Below are 17,509 nucleotides of genomic sequence, written 5' to 3'. Positions count from 1 at the left end.
ACACTCCCAAGTGCTTTTGGGGTGTCCCCCATTCTTTTGCATTAATATTTCTGGCTGTCAAAAGTCCTGTTTGTCAGCAGTCTAAAAAAATAATATTTAGCACTCCCAAGTGCTTTTGGGGTGTCCCACATTCTTTTGCATTAATATTTCTGGCTGTCAAAATTCCTGTTTGTCAGCAGTCTAAAAAAATAATATTTAGCACCCCCAAGTGCTTTTGGGGTGTTTCCCATTCTTTTGCATTAATATTTCTGGCTGTCAAAAGTCCTGTTTGTCAGCAGTCTAAAAAAATAATATTTAGCACTCCCAAGTGCTTTTGGGGTGTCCCCCATTCTTTTGCATTAATATTTCTGGCTGTCAAAAGTCCTGTTTGTCAGCAGTCTAAAAGAATAAAATTTAGCACTCCTAAGTGCTTTTGGGGTGTCCCCCATTCTTTTGCATTAATATTTCTGGCTGTCAAAAGTCCTGTTTGTCAGCAGTCTAAAAGAATAAAATTTAGCACTCCTAAGTGCTTTTGGGGTGTCCCCATTCTTTTGCATTAATATTTCTGGCAGGCAAAAGTCCTGGTTGTCAGCCGTCTCAAAAATTAATATTTAGCACTCCCAAGTGCTTTTGGGGTGTCCCCATTCTTTTGCATTAATATTTCTGGCTGTCAAAAGTGCTGTTTTTCAGCAGTCTCAAAAAATAATATTTAGCACTTCCAAGTGCTTTTGGGGTGTCCCCCATTCTTTTGCATTAATATTTCTGGCTGTCAAAAGTCCTGTTTGTCAGCAGTCTAAAAAAATTATATTTAGCACTCCCAAGTGCTTTTGGGGTGTCCCCATTCTTTTGCATTAATATTTCTGGCTGTCAAAAGTCCTGTTTGTCAGCAGTCTAAAAAAATTATATTTAACACTCCCAAGTGCTTTTGGGGTGTCCCCCATTCTTTTGCATTAATATTTCTGGCTGTCAAAAGTCCTGTTTGTCAGCAGTCTAAAAAAATAATATTTAGCACTCCCAAGTGCTTTTGGGGTGTCCCACATTCTTTTGCATTAATATTTCTGGCTGTCAAAATTCCTGTTTGTCAGCAGTCTAAAAAAATAATATTTAGCACCCCCAAGTGCTTTTGGGGTGTTTCCCATTCTTTTGCATTAATATTTCTGGCTGTCAAAAGTCCTGTTTGTCAGCAGTCTAAAAAAATAATATTTAGCACTCCCAAGTGCTTTTGGGGTGTCCCCCATTCTTTTGCATTAATATTTCTGGCTGTCAAAAGTCCTGTTTGTCAGCAGTCTAAAAGAATAAAATTTAGCACTCCTAAGTGCTTTTGGGGTGTCCCCCATTCTTTTGCATTAATATTTCTGGCTGTCAAAAGTCCTGTTTGTCAGCAGTCTAAAAAAAATAATATTTAGCACTTCCAAGTGCTTTTGGGGTGTCCCCATTCTGTTGCATTAATATTTCTGGCTGTTAAAAGTCCTGGTTGTCAGCCGTCTCTAAAATTAATATTTAGCACTCCCAAGTGCTTTTGGGTTGTCCCCATTCTTTTGCATTAATATTTCTGGCTGTTAAAAGTCCTGTTTGTCAGCAGTCTAAAAGAATAAAATTTAGCACTCCTAAGTGCTTTTGGGGTGTCCCCCATTCTTTTGCATTAATATTTCTGGCTGTCAAAAGTCCTGTTTGTCAGCAGTCTAAAAAAAATAATATTTAGCACTCCCAAGTGCTTTTGGGGTGTCCCCATTCTTTTGCATTAATATTTCTGGCAGGCAAAAGTCCTGGTTGTCAGCCGTCTCAAAAATTAATATTTAGCACTCCCAAGTGCTTTTGGGGTGTCCCCATTCTTTTGCATTAATATTTCTGGCTGTCAAAAGTGCTGTTTTTCAGCAGTCTCAAAAAATAATATTTAGCACTTCCAAGTGCTTTTGGGGTGTCCCCCATTCTTTTGCATTAATATTTCTGGCTGTCAAAAGTCCTGTTTGTCAGCAGTCTAAAAAAATTATATTTAGCACTCCCAAGTGCTTTTGGGGTGTCCCCATTCTTTTGCATTAATATTTCTGGCTGTCAAAAGTCCTGTTTGTCAGCAGTCTAAAAAAATTATATTTAACACTCCCAAGTGCTTTTGGGGTGTCCCCCATTCTTTTGCATTAATATTTCTGGCTGTCAAAAGTCCTGTTTGTCAGCAGTCTAAAAAAATAATATTTAGCACTCCCAAGTGCTTTTGGGGTGTCCCACATTCTTTTGCATTAATATTTCTGGCTGTCAAAATTCCTGTTTGTCAGCAGTCTAAAAAAATAATATTTAGCACCCCCAAGTGCTTTTGGGGTGTTTCCCATTCTTTTGCATTAATATTTCTGGCTGTCAAAAGTCCTGTTTGTCAGCAGTCTAAAAAAATAATATTTAGCACTCCCAAGTGCTTTTGGGGTGTCCCCCATTCTTTTGCATTAATATTTCTGGCTGTCAAAAGTCCTGTTTGTCAGCAGTCTAAAAGAATAAAATTTAGCACTCCTAAGTGCTTTTGGGGTGTCCCCCATTCTTTTGCATTAATATTTCTGGCTGTCAAAAGTCCTGTTTGTCAGCAGTCTAAAAAAAATAATATTTAGCACTCCCAAGTGCTTTTGGGGTGTCCCCATTCTGTTGCATTAATATTTCTGGCTGTTAAAAGTCCTGGTTGTCAGCCGTCTCTAAAATTAATATTTAGCACTCCCAAGTGCTTTTGGGTTGTCCCCATTCTTTTGCATTAATATTTCTGGCTGTTAAAAGTCCTGTTTGTCAGCAGTCTAAAAGAATAAAATTTAGCACTCCTAAGTGCTTTTGGGGTGTCCCCCATTCTTTTGCATTAATATTTCTGGCTGTCAAAAGTCCTGTTTGTCAGCAGTCTAAAAAAAATAATATTTAGCACTCCCAAGTGCTTTTGGGGTGTCCCCATTCTTTTGCATTAATATTTCTGGCTGTCAAAAGTCCTGTTTGTCAGCAGTCTAAAAAAATAATATTTAGCACTCCCAAGTGCTTTTGGGGTGTCCCCCATTCTTTTGCATTAATATTTCTGGCTGTCTAAAGTCCTTTTTGTCAGCAGTCTAAAAGAATAAAATTTAGCACTCCTAAGTGCTTTTGGGGTGTCCCCATTCTTTTGCATTAATATTTCTGGCAGCCAAAAGTCCTGTTTGTCAGCCGTCTCAAAAATTAATATTTAGCACTCCCAAGTGCTTTTGGGGTGTCCCCATTCTTTTGCATTAATATTTCTGGCTGTCAAAAGTCCTGTTTTTCAGCAGTCTCAAAAAATAATATTTAGCACTCCCAAGTGCTTTTGGGGTGTCCCCCATTCTTTTGCATTAATATTTCTGGCTTTTAAAAGTCCTGTTTGTCAGCAGTCTGAAAAATTAATATTTAGCACTCCCAAGTGCTTTTGGGGTGTCCCCCATTCTTTTGCATTAATATTTCTGGCTGTCAAAAGTCTTGTTTGTCAGCAGTCTAAAAAAATAATATTTAGCACTCCCAAGTGCTTTTGGGGTGTCCCCATTTTTTTGCATTAATATTTCTGGCTGTCAAAAGTCCTGTTTGTCAGCAGCCTCAAAAAATAATATTTAGCACTCCCAAGTGCTTTTGGGGTGTCCTCCATTCTTTTGCATTATTATTTCTTGCTGTCAATTGTCGTGTTTGTCAGCAGTCTAAAAAAATTATATTTAACACTCCCAAGTGCTTTTGGGGTGTCCCCTATTCTTTTGCATTAATATTTCTGGCTGTCAAAAGTCCTGTTTGTCAGCAGTCTAAAAAAATAATATTTAGCACTCCCAAGTGCTTTTGGGGTGTCCCACATTCTTTTGCATTAATATTTCTGGCTGTCAAAATTCCTGTTTGTCAGCAGTCTAAAAAAATAATGTTTAGCACTCCTAAGTGCTTTTGGGGTGTCCCCCATTCTTTTGCATTAATATTTCTGGATGTCAAAAGTCCTTTTTGTCAGCAGTCTAAAAAAATAATATTTAGCACTCCCAAGTGCTTTTGGGGTGTCCCCATTCTTTTGCATTAATATTTCTGGCTGTCAAAAGTCCTGGTTGTCAGCAGTCTCAAAAAATAATATTTAGCACTCCCAAGTGCTTTTGGGGTGTCCTCATTCTTTTGCATTAATATTTCTGGCTGTCAAAAGTCCTGTTTGTCAGCAGTCTAAAAAAATTATATTTAACACTCCCAAGTGCTTTTGGGGTGTCCCCCATTCTTTTGCATTAATATTTCTGGCTGTCAAAAGTCCTGTTTGTCAGCAGTCTAAAAAAATACTATTTAGCACTCCCAAGTGCTTTTGGGGTGTCCCACATTCTTTTGCATTAATATTTCTGGCTGTCAAAATTCCTGTTTGTCAGCAGTCTAAAAAAATAATATTTAGCACTCCTAAGTGCTTTTGGGGTGTCCCCCATTCTTTTGCATTAATATTTCTGGATGTCAAAAGTCCTTTTTGTCAGCAGTCTAAAAAAATAATATTTAGCACTCCCAAGTGCTTTTGGGGTGTCCCCATTCTTTTGCATTAATATTTCTGGCTGTCAAAAGTCCTGGTTGTCAGCAGTCTCAAAAAATAATATTTAGCACTCCCAAGTGCTTTTGGGGTGTCTTCATTCTTTTGCATTAATATTTCTGGCTGTCAAAAGTCCTTTTTGTCAGCAGTCTAAAAAAATAATATTTAGCACTCCCAAGTGCTTTTGGGGTGTCCCCATTCTTTTGCATTAATATTTCTGGCTGTCAATTGTCCTGTTTGTCAGCAGTCTAAAAAAAAAATATTTAGCACTCCCAAGTGCTTTTGGGATGTCCCCCATTCTTTTGCATTAATATTTCTGGCTGTCAAAAGTCCTGTTTGTCAGCAGTCTAAAAGAATAAAATTTAGCACTCCTAAGTGCTTTTGGGGTGTCCCCATTCTTTTGCATTAATATTTCTGGCAGGCAAAAGTCCTGGTTGTCAGCCGTCTCAAAAATTAATATTTAGCACTCCCAAGTGCTTTTGGGGTGTCCCCATTCTTTTGCATTAATATTTCTGGCTGTCAAAAGTGCTGTTTTTCAGCAGTCTCAAAAAATAATATTTAGCACTTCCAAGTGCTTTTGGGGTGTCCCCCATTCTTTTGCATTAATATTTCTGGCTGTCAAAAGTCCTGTTTGTCAGCAGTCTAAAAAAATTATATTTAGCACTCCCAAGTGCTTTTGGGGTGTCCCCATTCTTTTGCATTAATATTTCTGGCTGTCAAAAGTCCTTTTTGTCAGCAGTCTAAAAAAATTATATTTAACACTCCCAAGTGCTTTTGGGGTGTCCCCCATTCTTTTGCATTAATATTTCTGGCTGTCAAAAGTCCTGTTTGTCAGCAGTCTAAAAAAATAATATTTAGCACTCCCAAGTGCTTTTGGGGTGTCCCACATTCTTTTGCATTAATATTTCTGGCTGTCAAAATTCCTGTTTGTCAGCAGTCTAAAAAAATAATATTTAGCACCCCCAAGTGCTTTTGGGGTGTTTCCCATTCTTTTGCATTAATATTTCTGGCTGTCAAAAGTCCTGTTTGTCAGCAGTCTAAAAAAATAATATTTAGCACTCCCAAGTGCTTTTGGGGTGTCCCCCATTCTTTTGCATTAATATTTCTGGCTGTCAAAAGTCCTGTTTGTCAGCAGTCTAAAAGAATAAAATTTAGCACTCCTAAGTGCTTTTGGGGTGTCCCCCATTCTTTTGCATTAATATTTCTGGCTGTCAAAAGTCCTGTTTGTCAGCAGTCTAAAAGAATAAAATTTAGCACTCCTAAGTGCTTTTGGGGTGTCCCCATTCTTTTGCATTAATATTTCTGGCAGGCAAAAGTCCTGGTTGTCAGCCGTCTCAAAAATTAATATTTAGCACTCCCAAGTGCTTTTGGGGTGTCCCCATTCTTTTGCATTAATATTTCTGGCTGTCAAAAGTGCTGTTTTTCAGCAGTCTCAAAAAATAATATTTAGCACTTCCAAGTGCTTTTGGGGTGTCCCCCATTCTTTTGCATTAATATTTCTGGCTGTCAAAAGTCCTGTTTGTCAGCAGTCTAAAAAAATTATATTTAGCACTCCCAAGTGCTTTTGGGGTGTCCCCATTCTTTTGCATTAATATTTCTGGCTGTCAAAAGTCCTGTTTGTCAGCAGTCTAAAAAAATTATATTTAACACTCCCAAGTGCTTTTGGGGTGTCCCCCATTCTTTTGCATTAATATTTCTGGCTGTCAAAAGTCCTGTTTGTCAGCAGTCTAAAAAAATAATATTTAGCACTCCCAAGTGCTTTTGGGGTGTCCCACATTCTTTTGCATTAATATTTCTGGCTGTCAAAATTCCTGTTTGTCAGCAGTCTAAAAAAATAATATTTAGCACCCCCAAGTGCTTTTGGGGTGTTTCCCATTCTTTTGCATTAATATTTCTGGCTGTCAAAAGTCCTGTTTGTCAGCAGTCTAAAAAAATAATATTTAGCACTCCCAAGTGCTTTTGGGGTGTCCCCCATTCTTTTGCATTAATATTTCTGGCTGTCAAAAGTCCTGTTTGTCAGCAGTCTAAAAGAATAAAATTTAGCACTCCTAAGTGCTTTTGGGGTGTCCCCCATTCTTTTGCATTAATATTTCTGGCTGTCAAAAGTCCTGTTTGTCAGCAGTCTAAAAAAAATAATATTTAGCACTTCCAAGTGCTTTTGGGGTGTCCCCATTCTGTTGCATTAATATTTCTGGCTGTTAAAAGTCCTGTTTGTCAGCCGTCTCTAAAATTAATATTTAGCACTCCCAAGTGCTTTTGGGTTGTCCCCATTCTTTTGCATTAATATTTCTGGCTGTTAAAAGTCCTGTTTGTCAGCAGTCTAAAAGAATAAAATTTAGCACTCCTAAGTGCTTTTGGGGTGTCCCCCATTCTTTTGCATTAATATTTCTGGCTGTCAAAAGTCCTGTTTGTCAGCAGTCTAAAAAAAATAATATTTAGCACTCCCAAGTGCTTTTGGGGTGTCCCCATTCTTTTGCATTAATATTTCTGGCAGGCAAAAGTCCTGGTTGTCAGCCGTCTCAAAAATTAATATTTAGCACTCCCAAGTGCTTTTGGGGTGTCCCCATTCTTTTGCATTAATATTTCTGGCTGTCAAAAGTGCTGTTTTTCAGCAGTCTCAAAAAATAATATTTAGCACTTCCAAGTGCTTTTGGGGTGTCCCCCATTCTTTTGCATTAATATTTCTGGCTGTCAAAAGTCCTGTTTGTCAGCAGTCTAAAAAAATTATATTTAGCACTCCCAAGTGCTTTTGGGGTGTCCCCATTCTTTTGCATTAATATTTCTGGCTGTCAAAAGTCCTGTTTGTCAGCAGTCTAAAAAAATTATATTTAACACTCCCAAGTGCTTTTGGGGTGTCCCCCATTCTTTTGCATTAATATTTCTGGCTGTCAAAAGTCCTGTTTGTCAGCAGTCTAAAAAAATAATATTTAGCACTCCCAAGTGCTTTTGGGGTGTCCCACATTCTTTTGCATTAATATTTCTGGCTGTCAAAATTCCTGTTTGTCAGCAGTCTAAAAAAATAATATTTAGCACCCCCAAGTGCTTTTGGGGTGTTTCCCATTCTTTTGCATTAATATTTCTGGCTGTCAAAAGTCCTGTTTGTCAGCAGTCTAAAAAAATAATATTTAGCACTCCCAAGTGCTTTTGGGGTGTCCCCCATTCTTTTGCATTAATATTTCTGGCTGTCAAAAGTCCTGTTTGTCAGCAGTCTAAAAGAATAAAATTTAGCACTCCTAAGTGCTTTTGGGGTGTCCCCCATTCTTTTGCATTAATATTTCTGGCTGTCAAAAGTCCTGTTTGTCAGCAGTCTAAAAAAAATAATATTTAGCACTTCCAAGTGCTTTTGGGGTGTCCCCATTCTGTTGCATTAATATTTCTGGCTGTTAAAAGTCCTGGTTGTCAGCCGTCTCTAAAATTAATATTTAGCACTCCCAAGTGCTTTTGGGTTGTCCCCATTCTTTTGCATTAATATTTCTGGCTGTTAAAAGTCCTGTTTGTCAGCAGTCTAAAAGAATAAAATTTAGCACTCCTAAGTGCTTTTGGGGTGTCCCCCATTCTTTTGCATTAATATTTCTGGCTGTCAAAAGTCCTGTTTGTCAGCAGTCTAAAAAAAATAATATTTAGCACTCCCAAGTGCTTTTGGGGTGTCCCCATTCTTTTGCATTAATATTTCTGGCAGGCAAAAGTCCTGGTTGTCAGCCGTCTCAAAAATTAATATTTAGCACTCCCAAGTGCTTTTGGGGTGTCCCCATTCTTTTGCATTAATATTTCTGGCTGTCAAAAGTGCTGTTTTTCAGCAGTCTCAAAAAATAATATTTAGCACTTCCAAGTGCTTTTGGGGTGTCCCCCATTCTTTTGCATTAATATTTCTGGCTGTCAAAAGTCCTGTTTGTCAGCAGTCTAAAAAAATTATATTTAGCACTCCCAAGTGCTTTTGGGGTGTCCCCATTCTTTTGCATTAATATTTCTGGCTGTCAAAAGTCCTGTTTGTCAGCAGTCTAAAAAAATTATATTTAACACTCCCAAGTGCTTTTGGGGTGTCCCCCATTCTTTTGCATTAATATTTCTGGCTGTCAAAAGTCCTGTTTGTCAGCAGTCTAAAAAAATAATATTTAGCACTCCCAAGTGCTTTTGGGGTGTCCCACATTCTTTTGCATTAATATTTCTGGCTGTCAAAATTCCTGTTTGTCAGCAGTCTAAAAAAATAATATTTAGCACCCCCAAGTGCTTTTGGGGTGTTTCCCATTCTTTTGCATTAATATTTCTGGCTGTCAAAAGTCCTGTTTGTCAGCAGTCTAAAAAAATAATATTTAGCACTCCCAAGTGCTTTTGGGGTGTCCCCCATTCTTTTGCATTAATATTTCTGGCTGTCAAAAGTCCTGTTTGTCAGCAGTCTAAAAGAATAAAATTTAGCACTCCTAAGTGCTTTTGGGGTGTCCCCCATTCTTTTGCATTAATATTTCTGGCTGTCAAAAGTCCTGTTTGTCAGCAGTCTAAAAAAAATAATATTTAGCACTCCCAAGTGCTTTTGGGGTGTCCCCATTCTGTTGCATTAATATTTCTGGCTGTTAAAAGTCCTGGTTGTCAGCCGTCTCTAAAATTAATATTTAGCACTCCCAAGTGCTTTTGGGTTGTCCCCATTCTTTTGCATTAATATTTCTGGCTGTTAAAAGTCCTGTTTGTCAGCAGTCTAAAAGAATAAAATTTAGCACTCCTAAGTGCTTTTGGGGTGTCCCCCATTCTTTTGCATTAATATTTCTGGCTGTCAAAAGTCCTGTTTGTCAGCAGTCTAAAAAAAATAATATTTAGCACTCCCAAGTGCTTTTGGGGTGTCCCCATTCTGTTGTATTAATATTTCTGGCTGTTAAAAGTCCTGGTTGTCAGCCGTCTCTAAAATTAATATTTAGCACTCCCAAGTGCTTTTGGGTTGTCCCCATTCTTTTGCATTAATATTTCTGGCTGTTAAAAGTCCTGTTTGTCAGCAGTCTCAAAAAATTATATTTAGCACTCCCAAGTGCTTTTGGGGTGTCCCCCATTCTTTTGCATTAATATTTCTGGCTGTCAAAAGTCCTGTTTGTCAGCAGTCTAAAAAAATAATATTTAGCACTCCCAATTGCTTTTGGGGTGTCCCCCATTCTTTTGCATTAATATTTCTAGCTGTCAAAAGTCCTGTTTGTCAGCAGTCTAAAAAAATAATATTTAGCGCTCCCAATTGCTTTTTCGGTGTCCCCCATTCTTTTGCATTAATTTTTCTGGCTGTCAAAAGTCATATTTGTCAGCAGTATCTAAAACAATTTATAGCACTACAAGTGCTTTGGGCTCATCATGGATTCAAAGCAGTCCACATATGAGCAGAATCAGGAACCAGGTTCTGTCACCAATCCTGATGGTAGTGGTCCCAGTACGTCATCTGGGAAAGGCGATGTCAAACTACACAGTCTTTTGAAATCAGTCAAAAAAACACACACCAAAAAAATATTTACCGTGTTGAAGCGAAAAAGAAGTGTAACTGAGGAAAAGTTAACAGCCGATAAAATAAAAATTGCCAACATTCCATTCTACACACGCAGTGGCAACGAGAGAATGAGGCCTTCACCTTTGTCTATTAGTGCCAGATCAAAAAATGTTACCGAGCCTACAAGTGGTGCACAACTACTGTTACGCGTCAAAGCCGAGCTGCAAGATAACAGTAAGACATTAGAGGATAATGTTTGCTCTGAATCAGAAATGACACCAATCCCTGTGGAGAGTCCATCCAACAGTGGGATGTCTAATCGTGAGCATTCTGTTAGTGTACCCATAAAGAGGGACCCTTTCAGCAGTTCTGTTGATGTGTGTCTGAACAGCCCGAATGTAGCCGCTGATACACAAATTGAGGATGCCACTTTGGAAATAGAAGAGGATGAGGGGGAGATTTGTGAAGGCGACGAGGGCGCTAATGAGGATGTTGATGAGGATGAGGTTGTTTTTTGTCAGACCTGCACCAGTGGCAGCAGTTCTGGGACGCGACAAAAAAAAGGTCATTGTCATGCCAGGCCATAAAACAAAAAAATCCACTTCTTATGTGTGGAATTATTTCTACCCCAATCCAGACAACAACTGTATAGCCATTTGTAGTGTATGTCAAGCCACAGTGAGTCGAGGGAGGGACCTTAACCATCTTGGAACCTCGTCTATGTTACGCCATATGGCAAGAGTTCATGGCAAAGTGTTGGGAAAAGCTGAAAGTTCTTCAAAAAAAATTACAAGCACTCCATCATTAGCTAGGACCCTCCGCTCACCGACATCCCAACGGCTACAAAATACACCCACCGCACCATCCTGATCAATATACTCAGTAGCGCTCGGAGTTAGCCCTGCATCCCACTTATTAAGGCTGAATGACTCCTGCACTATCATTGATTCCTCTGAAGAAAGCGTTAGTCCCACTGCTGCTGCTGTTGCTGCTGCTGGGGTTGAATCGTCAGCCCAGAGGAAGGCCAAGAAAAAGAGCAGTCCTACATTTAAACAATTAACTGTGAAACAATCATTTGCTAGGATAAGCAAATATGACAGCAGTCACCCAGTCGCCAAGCGAATCACAGACGCCATGGCTGCCATGTTAGTGTTAGATCTGCTTCCAATATCCACAATAAATGCAGCTGGTTTTCACAGTTAATTGAGGTTTTGTGTCCGCGTTACAGAATTACATTGCAACACCATTTTTCCCGTAAAGCTATTCCACAACTCTACCAAAAAGTGTGTGCAAATGTAGAGATTGCGCTGAAAAATGTCATTCTGCCCACTGTCCACTTAACCACAGATATGTGAACAAGTGGAAGTGGTCAAACCAAAGGCTATATGACTGTGACAGCCCACTGAGTTCGTCATTCACCTTCACCAGCAGGAACAGCAGCAGCATGTACACTACTACGTAACATTAGTCACAGGCAGGCCACTCTTTGTATCACCGGCTTCACTAACAGGCATACAGCTGACAATTTGTTACGCAAACTAAGAGATGTGATTGATACATGGCTTATACCACTTGGACTCTCCCCAGGATATGTCATTTCTGATAACGCCAACAATATAGTGCGAACATTACAGCTGGGTGATTTCCAGCACATACCTTATTTTGCTCATACCATCAACTTGGTGGTGTAGAGCTTCCTAAGAAATAACTGTGAGGTGCAGGAGATGCTTTTGGTGGCCCGTAAGATTACAGGCCATTTCAGCCATTCTGCCACATCATGTAGGAGATTACAGCAGCTCCAACAGCAGTTTAACTTGCCCTGAAACCAACTTAAGCAAGAGGTGGTAACTAGGTGGAATTCCACCCTGTACATGCTGCAGAGGATGGAGGAACAGCGCAAAGCCAACCAAGCGTATTGCACAAGCCATGACATTGGGAAAGGAGGGGGCATGTATTTCAGTCTTGCACAGTGGAGTATCCTTTCAGTGCTGTGCAAGGTGCTGAAACCATTTGAAGTTGTGACGTGTGAAGTGAGTGCAAATTCTGGTAGTTTGAGCCAAGTCATTCCTTTAATTAGCCTATTGGAAAAGCAGCTTGAGAAACTGAAGGAGGAGATGAAAGCAAGCAATTCAGCAAAGTATGTTGGCCTTGTCGATCAAGTACTTAATTCGCTTCACAATGATCCTCGAGTTGTTAAGATTTTGAACTCGGATCAGTACGTTTTGGCCACAGTGCTTGATCCAAGGTTTAAGACCTACATTGAGTCTTTGCTTCAAAATGAACGAGATGTGAACTTTTGCAAGGAGCTATTACTCAGCAAGTAGTCCGCTGAATTGGGCCTTGGCTTGCCGACGTGTCCTCCTTCAGTATCTCAAGCAGCTGCCGCTCGTAAAAAATTGAATTTTCCAAAAAGAAGCAGGGAAGACGCAGAGGGCAGACCAGAACAGTTTAACATCTGGGCTGGTTTGAAGGATTTTTCAAAAAAATGTGTCACCTTGCCCATAACTCCATCCAATATGAGTATTAACATGCAAAGGATGGTGGAGGATTATTTTCAAGAAGTAATTGATATGGAAATGTCAGACAGTCCCTTTCCTTACTGGGAAGAAAAGCAGGCAATTTGGAAACCCATGTACAAACTTGCTTTGCAATACTTAAGCTGCCCACCCTCCAGTGTGTACTCTGAACGAGTGTTCAGCACAGCAGGGAACTTAGTCAGTGATCGCCGTAGAAGGTTACTTCCCAAAATTGTGGAGAAAATGATGTTTATTAAAATGAACTACATCTTCCACGAGGAAGGCCTTCACCATCCAAGACATCCAAGCACTGACTGTTCTCTAATGGTGGATTCAAGCGGCGATGAATTGATAGTCTGTGATGATGACATACACACTGATGAGGGTGAGGATGAAGCTCCAGATGATGACGATAACATCTCTTTAAAACTTTCTATGTAAGTGTAGGGTGCAATCTACACCCAAAGAGGAAAGAGACTTAGGGCATTTCCATATCACGTACCGTCTTGAAAGGCTGCTCTTTGTGCAATTTCTCCTTAAGGGTAGGGTGTCATACACAGAGTGACCCCAAACTGTCTTTGTCCATTTCTCTTAATATTGTACAGTCTATAACGGCTGAATTTTTGGGTATTTTATACAAGTTGAGGGGGGCCTAGAGAGACAGAAACCAAACTGCCTTTGTCCATTTCTTTACATATTTAAGTATAAGTGTAGGGTGTACTATATATCCAAAGACGATGGCTGCATTGCCAATATTCATAGATGGAGAGGAAGACAATCTGGTTTGGGTGTCGAATTAATAAAGGCCTACCAGGAATTAAACTGTTTTTTGGATAATTTATTAGTTTAACAATTACATTACTTATCCAAGTAACAGGTGGAGCACTAAATTTGCTTATTTTATGCCCCAAAACATTGATTTTTAAACAAAATAGCAAAAAAAAACCAAACAAAACCAAAACCAAAACTAAAACACGCAATGATGGTTTGGCAAAACCAAAACCAATACCAAAACACAACGGTAATCCAGATCGAAAACCAAAACCAAAACACTTGGGTCAGTGATCATCTCTAATAATAATAATATTGTCCACCACTTTCCCTACTCCCATCCACCACTCGACTCTCTCTTCAGATGTGAGATTACAGCACTCGCTCATTCCAATTACTGAAGAACCCTAAAATCATGTTCCCATTGTGGAACAACCCAGCCTTTCCCCCTGGGCAACAACAATCCTCTTTTCAACACTGGTCCCGATGAGATCTTAGATGTCTGACAGACATAATGCCTATGCATATTTTCCCCGAATTTGGGGGCTTCCAAAGACAAAATGATATTCCCCATGACCGCTTTTACCAATACCTTCAACTAAGACACCTCTATCACATTATTCTATCATTTCTGTAGAAGTAAATCCCTCCTTACTGGCTTAATCTCTACGCTTTGTCACATTTTGGTGGCATATCGTCAACCTGTCAAAGATCGCTATTACCAGTAATGGGAAGAAAATCTAGGTGTGTAACTTCCAGTGGAGGAATGGTCCAAGAATAGGGCACAAGTTACCAAGAGCTCTATTTGTATATGCACTAAGGAAAACTCATACAAACCACTTTACAGATGGTACCTGGTCCCCACCCACCTGAAAGCCATATAATTTATGCTGGAGGTCTTCTAGACGGGAGGTCTCATTCCACCACATTTGGTGGTTCTGCCCTATGTCGTGAGATTCTGGCAAAGAGTTCATAATCTAATCCACAGAGTCACCTCACTGCAATTTCTTCCTTGTCCTTCCTACTCGCTCCTGACCAATGCCTGACACTGAGAAGTACACAGTGGTACAAGCAGGCCACATAATCAATGCCGCCAAATGTGCAATAGAAGCGAATTGGAAACAAGCTAAACGTCCTGCCCGCCCTTCCTAAAAATCGTAGGCTGTAGTAAGGGTCGTTTGCACTCAAAGACATATTGGATGTTGCTGTGTTCTCTGGCGTATAGTTTATTTCTGGGCAAGCACAGAGCGATCTTACATAAAATACGGCACATACCGACATCTACATGCCTTAATGAATCAGGAAACAAGTGTCTAAACACATCTGAAAACATTCTATATTATATGCTTATGTTGACATTGTTGTTATATTTTTCAAAGTAACACACTTCAAAAAGGATGGCTATCCCTTGTTGTCCTTAAGAAGATTCCCAATCATGGTTCCAAATAAAACAGAATAACGATATTGGTTCTTAGCCTTGTTCCATTCATGACCTCTGATTCCGTATGTTACTCTTAGGGACGCTATGTTATCGTTAAGGGAAAAGTAGGATCCCAAAATATCACCTTAGCAAATTTGTATGCCCTTAACTAAAGCCATTCAAACATTTTCTGTTCCATTTTGCAAGAACTACACAAATCTCAAAAGGCAAAATCCTGGTGGGAGCGAACTCTAATACTGTTATATGCCAAACTTTCTTGTTTGAACATCTGTTTTATTACATTGTTCAAAAAAAACTACAGGAAGTTTATCAACCTAAAAAACAAAATGTAAACAGAGAGTCACACTACAATAGACAGAAAGAGCATTAGCCATACACTAACATCACGAAGGTTACAAATAAAGGTTCTTTTTACATAAATCACAACTTTGACAGAATTAAAATGAAAAGGTGTATCCAGGGATATGGAAATGCACCCATAAGGTGAGGGGAAGAAAAAGCAAATTAAAATAATTAGGAAAAACAAAAAAAAACAAGAACATCAACTAACAGCAAGCAATTATTCGACATTTCAGTGAAAAACAACTAAAATTCAGCTACATCATAGCATTGCATACCCTCGGAAAAAACTCAGAGGCTGCATATTCTGAGGCGGGGGACCCCATTTGCTATAGAAAGTGGCAACCCCTTTCTCAATGTCTGGAATTCTGAGTAGCACCATCCACAATGTCAGGAACAACAGAAGTCAGAGGAAATGCTTCCTATCAGGTAGAGAGACCTGATGATCTGACACCCATTAGGGGAGGGCCCTTATAAAGGGAACTGGCTGCAGATGATCAAATCACTGCGGAGCAGAGGTTTAGAAGGTTTCCAGGGAGACGCATGCGCAGACCACAAGGCAAGATGGCGTCCGATGATAGAGGGACGCCCGGTTGAACAGCAGATAGTGGTAACCAAGGGAAACCAAAGCACACAGTGAATCACACAGAGTGAAACTGGTGAGATACGTGATATCCTGATGTCGGGGCCAGACCATCCTCTCCAAAATGGATCCTCTTGATAAAAGGTTTCATCCCTATTCTCTCCAGCAAGTTTTCGTCTGCTGAGTCCAACTATGACATTTGTAACCGGAAACTCCTTATCATTTAGTGGGCCTTGGAGGACTAGAGGACTGGTTGCAAAGAGCCACTTATACCATCACAGTCCTTATTGATCACAAAATCTTGTTGTATATTGAGGCGGCTAAAATTCTCAAATCTAGAAAGGCACATTGGGCACTGTTCTGTCTCAGTTCAATTTTATCAATACATTCAGGCCTGGCTCTAAGAACCTTAAAGCTGAGGCTTTATCAGAAACCATAATCCTACTCCTGAACACCTGCCCATAATTCCTCCTTCATCCATTAAAGCTAGGCTCATGCAAGACTTTCTACTCAATTCTTGCAAAAATAAGACCAAGATCCTTTGGAAACTATAACTCATCTGCTATTTGTTCCTGAACAACTTTGAAAAACAGTACTGTCATCAGGACACCCTTCTTGGATTTCTAAAACTCAGTTTGCTGGGTATCTATTTTTAATGATGTGAAGAATTTGCCCTGTCTTGTGAGATATTTGGGCAGAAATAAATACCATAGGAGTGTTCCTTCTGACCAACTCTTGCCTCAGCCTGTACCCAGTAAACCTTGCACACATATCTCCATGGATTTTATTGTTTGACTTAGTATTTGCCGCTGATCACAACACCATTTGGGTCATTGGGTCAACTAGCACTGTTTCATTCGAGATCATTAAGCAAGTGAACATTGATAATGTTGTCTTTTCAAGCCTGTTATTTTTAGAAATTTAGGTTTAGCCCCTCTACTAAAGCTCATTCAGCTGAGATTAATGGATACCAAGTATTCATTGTAGAAAATATTTTTAAATCTAAACAGGTGCAGGGCCAATACATTGCTCAATCCACTGGAAGTGCTATGGGCCTGGAGAGAGATTGTGTATTCCTGCAAAAAATTTGCATAAGTAAAGATTGAAAAAGTCTTTATACAAACAGTTTTCAGATAAACCCGGATGTAGGGATTCTTTAACCCCTCCTCAAGGGGGGATACTGTTATGGTACCACCATGCTAATTGTGATGGCTCTCACTAACACTCTTCCTATACCCGCTGTTGTCTAGCAGCTGAGACTCTTACCTTGTCTCTGAGTCGTTGCACTGCTCGCAGTTGCTCACACTATTCTTGTCCCGGTTGTTGAGTCCTCTCTGTGTATAAAATTAACAATACTATATCTGAGGCCCTGTCACTCAATATTCCCCACAGAACCTTGGATTGCCTGGAAACTAAATTTAAATTTCAGTGATATTCTAAGGCGATTTAGGAGTTTCTATTACAAGAAACCATTCCCAACAATTTCAATGCAACTACACCCCCATGATTAATACAATACACACAGATTTGTCAAAGTGGAAATCCTTGTACATCTCCTGGATTGGAAGGATAAATATAATTAAAATGAACATCCTAACACATTTGCTCTACCTGTACAGGTTCCCATTTCCACTTTGAAATTTTTACAAAAGCTAAGTTAAAATTCATTTGGGTGGCCAAAAAGCCCAGAATAAGTGGTGCCAACTTGGCCAGATCTATTGAAGGATGAGGTTTAGGCATTTGCATCCTTTAAAATATTTTTTTTCAGCAAAAGCTTAATTATATTATTTCCTAACAGTCCAAACAAGGACACCAGATGTGGGTTGTTATAGAAAATGCCATGGTCTCAGACATAGGTATTAGCTACCTTCCATGAATGCCTAAGCTCAACAGACCAACCTCAGCCTTTGATAGCAAGGTGCGCTGTAGATTT

Source organism: Mixophyes fleayi, chromosome 2 (genome assembly GCF_038048845.1).
Source record: "Mixophyes fleayi isolate aMixFle1 chromosome 2, aMixFle1.hap1, whole genome shotgun sequence".
Classification (NCBI taxonomy): domain Eukaryota; kingdom Metazoa; phylum Chordata; class Amphibia; order Anura; family Limnodynastidae; genus Mixophyes; species Mixophyes fleayi.
The sequence above is the reverse complement of the archived record's forward strand: the minus strand, read 5'-3'. Positions refer to the sequence as shown.